Genomic DNA, 6000 nt, shown 5'->3' with positions numbered 1-6000 from the left:
TCACGCTGCGGGAGGCGGGGCGCGGTGACGTCACGCGGCGGGAACGAAAGGCGGCATCTTCGTAGCTGGGTAGCGGACGCGAGGTACGGATACACAACAACCTCGCTCAACAACACTACAACACACTATACTAACACACTACTAACACACTGCTAACACACTACACTACTAACACTACTAACACAACAACCTCGCTCAACAACACTACTAACACACTACTAACACACTACTAACACACTATACTAACACACTGCTAACACACTATACTAACACACTATACTAACACACTACTAACACAACAACCTCGCTCAACAACACACTACTAACACACTACTAACACACTATACTAACACACTGCTAACACACTATACTAACACACTACACTACTAACACACTACTAATATACTACTAACACACTACACAACAATCTCGCTCAACAACACTACTAACACACTATACTAACACACACTACTAACACACTACTAACACACTACACAACAACCTCGCTCAACAACACTACTAACACACTATACTAACACACACTACTAACACACTACACTACTAACACACTACTAATATACTACTAACACACTACACAACAACCTCGCTCAACAACACTACTAACACACTATACTAACACACACTACTAACACACTACTAACACACTACACAACAACCCCGCTCAACAACACTACTAACACTATACTAACACACACTACTAACACACTACTAACACACTACTAACACACTACACAACAACCTCGCTCAACACTACTAACACACTACTAACATACTACACTACTAACACACTACTAACACACTATACTAACACACTATACTAACACACTATACTAACACACTACTAACACACTACACAACAACCTCGCTCAACACTACTAACACACTACTAACACATTATACTAACACACTATACTAACACACTACACAACAACCTCACTCAACACTACTAACACACTACTAACACACTACTAACATACTACTAACACACTACTAACACATTGCTAACACACTACACTACTAACACACTACTAACACTATACTAACACTACTAACACACTACACTACTAACACACTACACTACTAACACACTACTAACACACTGCACAACAACCTCGCTCAACAACACTACTAAAACACTACTAACACACTACTAACACATTACTAACACACTACTAACACATTACTAACACACTGCTAACACACTACTAACACAATACTAACACATTACTAACACACTACACTACTAACACACTACTAACACACTACACTACTGACACACTACACTACTGACACACTACACTACTAACACAACACACTACTAACACAACACACTACTAACACAACACACTACTAACACAACACACTACTATCAACAACACTACACTACTAACACAATATTAACAACAACACTACACTACTAACAACAACACACCACTACTAACAACACACCACTACTAACAACACACCACTACTAACACACTACACTACTAACACACTACACTACTATTAACAACACACCACACTACTAACACACTACACTACTAACATACTACTACTAACAACACTAACAACACACTACTAATAAGACACTACTCATAACACACTACACACACATGACTAACACACTACTCTGAAGACGACACACACTAACACGACACATTACAGACGGACGCACTGCACACTTTAACACACTACAGTACACACTACAGTACACACTAACACTGCTAACACTGCTAACACATTACTAACACATTACTAACACTACGCACTAACACGTTACTATACTACACACACACATGACTGACACATTATTAGACTATTACACTATACAATTGCACACTGACACATTTAGACACAGTTACTTACAAACTACACACACACGTTACTGACACACTACACACAATCACACTAACACATTAATACAGGGACACACTAACACATGCTAACACAGGTACTGACACACGAACACATGCTACTAACACAGGTACTGACACACTAACACATGCTACTAACACAGGTACTGACACAGGTACTGACACATGCTACTAACACAGGTACTGACACACTAACACATGGTACTAACACAGGTACTAACACACTAACACATGCTGCTAACACAGGTACTGACACACTAACACATGCTACTAACACAGGTACTGACACACGAACACATGCTACTAACACAGGTACTGACACACTAACACATGCTACTAACACAGGTACTGACACACTAACACATGCTACTAACACAGGTACTAACACACTAACACATGCTACTAACACAGGTACTAACACACTAACACATGCTACTAACACAGGTACTGACACACTAACACATGCTACTAACACAGGTACTGACACAGTAACACATGCTACTAACACAGGTACTGACACACTAACACATGCTACTAACACAGGTACTGACACATGCTACTAACACAGGTACTGACACACTAACACATGCTACTAACACAGGTACTGACACACTAACACATGCTACTAACACAGGTACTGACACATGCTACTAACACAGGTACTGACACACTAACACATGCTACTAACACAGGTACTGACACACTAACACATGCTACTAACACAGGTACTGACACACTAACACATGCTACTAACACAGGTACTGACACAGTAACACATGCTACTAACACAGGTACTGACACACTAACACATGCTACTAACACAGGTACTGACACACTAACACATGGTACTAACACAGGTACTAACACACTAACACATGCTACTAACACAGGTACTAACACACTAACACATGGTACTAACACAGGTACTAACACACTAACACATGCTGCTAACACAGGTACTGACACACTAACACATGCTACTAACACAGGTACTGACACACTAACACATGCTACTAACACAGGTACTGACACACTAACACATGCTACTAACACAGGTACTGACACACTAACACATGCTACTAACACAGGTACTGACACACTAACACATGCTACTAGCACAGGTACTGACACACTAACATATGCTACTAACACAGGTACTGACACAGTAACACATGCTACTAACACAGGTACTGACACACTAACACATGCTACTAACACAGGTACTGACACACTAACACATGCTACTAACACAGGTACTGACACACTAACACATGCTACTAACACAGGTACTGACACACTAACACATGCTACTAACACAGCTACTGACACACTAACACATGCTACTAACACAGGTACTGACACACTAACACATGCTACTAACACAGGTACAAAGATAAAACAAAGATCCCCCATATAGTCTTAACAGACTGTAGGGGCAAGTGCTGTTAGCGAGCACCTATGAAGGCCGGAACGGTACACGAGGGGGTGGGTGGCCAGCACCACGCCCGACCGCCTTTGTCTCCCTAGTGACGATGTTTACACACCGCACCAGGTACTCATTTAAGGCTGAGTCGACCTAGGGGAGGCCCGGGACCGGTTCAGATAATCGTCACTGGTGTTGGCCGTGAGCGGGAATCGAACCCGGGTCGCCAGGTTCATAGCGCAGCGCGCTAACCGCTACACTATCGCTCCCCACTAACACAGGTACTGACACACTAACACATGCTACTAACACAGGTACTGACACACTAACACATGCTACTAACACAGGTACTGACACACTAACACATGCTACTAACACAGGTACTGACACACTAACACATGCTGCTAACACAGGTACTGACACACTAACACATGCTACTAACACAGGTGCTGACACATGCTACTAACACAGGTACTGACACACTAACACATGGTACTAACACAGGTACTGACACATGCTACTAACACAGGTACTGACACACTAACATATGCTACTAACACAGGTACTGACACAGTAACACATGCTACTAACACAGGTACTGACACACTAACACATGCTACTAACACAGGTACTGACACACTAACATATGCTACTAACACAGGTACTGACACACTAACACATGCTACTAACACAGGTACTGACACACTGACACATGCTACTAACACAGGTACTGACACATGCTACTAACACAGGTACTGACACACTAACACATGCTACTAACACAGGTACTACCACACTAACACATGCTACTAACACATGTACTAACACACTAACACATGCTACTAACACAGGTACTGACACACTAACACATGCTACTAACACAGGTACTAACACACTAACACATGCTACTAACACATGTACTAACACACTAACACATGCTACTAACACAGGTACTGACACACTAACACATGCTACTAACACAGGTACTGACACACTAACACATGCTACTAACACAGGTACTGACACACTAACACATGCTACTAACACAGGTACTGACACACTAACACATGCTACTAACACAGGTACTGACACACTAACACATGCTACTAACACAGGTACTGACACACTAACACATGCTACTAACACAGGCTGATTTCCAGCAATTGATGCTACTGCTGTTGTTGTGATTCTGCGTTGGCTACGGTACACAAAGAACAACAACAACAACTCAACAACACACGTGCCGTTAGCGCTGCCCCGACGGGGAAATAACACGGGCGACGTTTCGGGCAATGACCAACTTCATACGCATTTTTTTGTGTCGTTGGCAGGAATTTGGTCGGTTGCCCGTAACGTCGTTTATTATCAACTGGTTCATTGATGATCCAGCACTCACGTGTTGGATCAATTTGCCGTGAACTTCACGTGGATGACTGCGGTGTCACCAAGGGGGGGGGGGGGGGGGTGACTGGTCGAGGCCACGTGGTTGCTCAACCACAGCACTGCAGGTCACGACACCACACTCGCCCACCCACTCAGCCAAAGACACAGAGCCCCCGTGTAGCCTGTGACAGACTGCTGGGGCAAGTGCTGTTAGCGAGCAGCGTCTGTGAAGGCCGGCACGGCACGGCACACGAGGGTGTGGGTGGGCCAGCACCACGCCCGGCCGCCTTTGTCTCCCCGAGTGGCGATGTGTGCACACAGCAACATGTACTCATTTGAGGCTGAGTCGACCTTGGGGAGGCCCAGGACCGGTTCAGGTAATCGTCACCGGTGTTGGTCGTGATCCGGGAATCGATCGAACCCGGCTCGCCGGGTTCGTAGTGCAGCGTAGCGCTGACCGCTACAGCACCACTCCCCACGTGCCTCACTGGGTCACACCGCTCTCTTCCCGCTCTCTTCCCGTGTGAACGTCGACCTCGGAATTCCCCATTGGTACATTCACGGAATCAGAATCGGTATTTATCCTGGAGGAATCCGATGAGCTATGAAGCTCTTTTCACAGATGTCTAGTAGTGGCGGGTCAGAAAGCTTATGGGCCGGTGCTCGGCAAACGTGGTTAGTAAATTAATATATTCATAATGAAGTTTTTTTTTGGGGGGGGGGGGGCGGGGTTTGAGCGCGTAACCCACAAAATCTTTGTCATGCATAATATTGGTCGCGAAAGCGTCCGTGTTGAACCAAATTATTATTGGCAGACCATCGATTCAATGCAAATGGAAACTCCTATTATCCGTGTGACCTTTCCCCCCTCTCTCAGCGAACTTGTGATGTGTGTGTGTGGTTAGCAAGGGGTGATCGCATAGGTGGCAGCAGCCGGCATGCCTTACATTTATGATGATGGTCTTGGTGGTAATGATTGTTTACGATGGTAATGATTGTGAAGGTTATTCGGTTATGAGGGCTAATCCCAACACGTACGTAAAATAACAATACAATTATATAATCGGCAACGTTTCGAGCAATGACCCTTCTTCATGGCAGTGTTCTTGAATAACTCTTTTTTATTTGCGCTTTTGCACCACTGTACGCAGGAGGGTATCGTCAGATAATTCGAGTAATAAAAGTTATGGATTGCTAATGCGATACATCTTTTGATTTCCCGCATTGTCAAATGCAATTGTGTGCTTTACTGTACTATATTTTTCTCTTAGTTATTTGAAGCTATTTGAAGCTGCATTA

General features: G+C 44.0%; 1 protein-coding gene across 1 annotated transcript in view; it reads left to right on the top strand.

Moving 5' to 3' along the window:
* Window positions 1–6000, top strand: part of LOC116952968 (centrosomal P4.1-associated protein-like) — a 39864-nt gene continuing 33864 nt past the window's right edge. The window contains exon 1 of the mRNA XM_076074553.1: window positions 1–83. The gene's annotated coding sequence lies outside the window, so the exon portion shown is untranslated. The remainder of the gene's footprint in view (window positions 84–6000) is intronic.

This window comes from Petromyzon marinus, chromosome 49, assembly GCF_048934315.1.
Source record: "Petromyzon marinus isolate PM22_M1 ecotype Great Lakes invasive population chromosome 49, UKy_Petmar_22M1.pri1.0, whole genome shotgun sequence".
NCBI lineage: Eukaryota > Metazoa > Chordata > Hyperoartia > Petromyzontiformes > Petromyzontidae > Petromyzon > Petromyzon marinus.
This window is presented reverse-complemented; position numbering and strand designations above follow the sequence as displayed.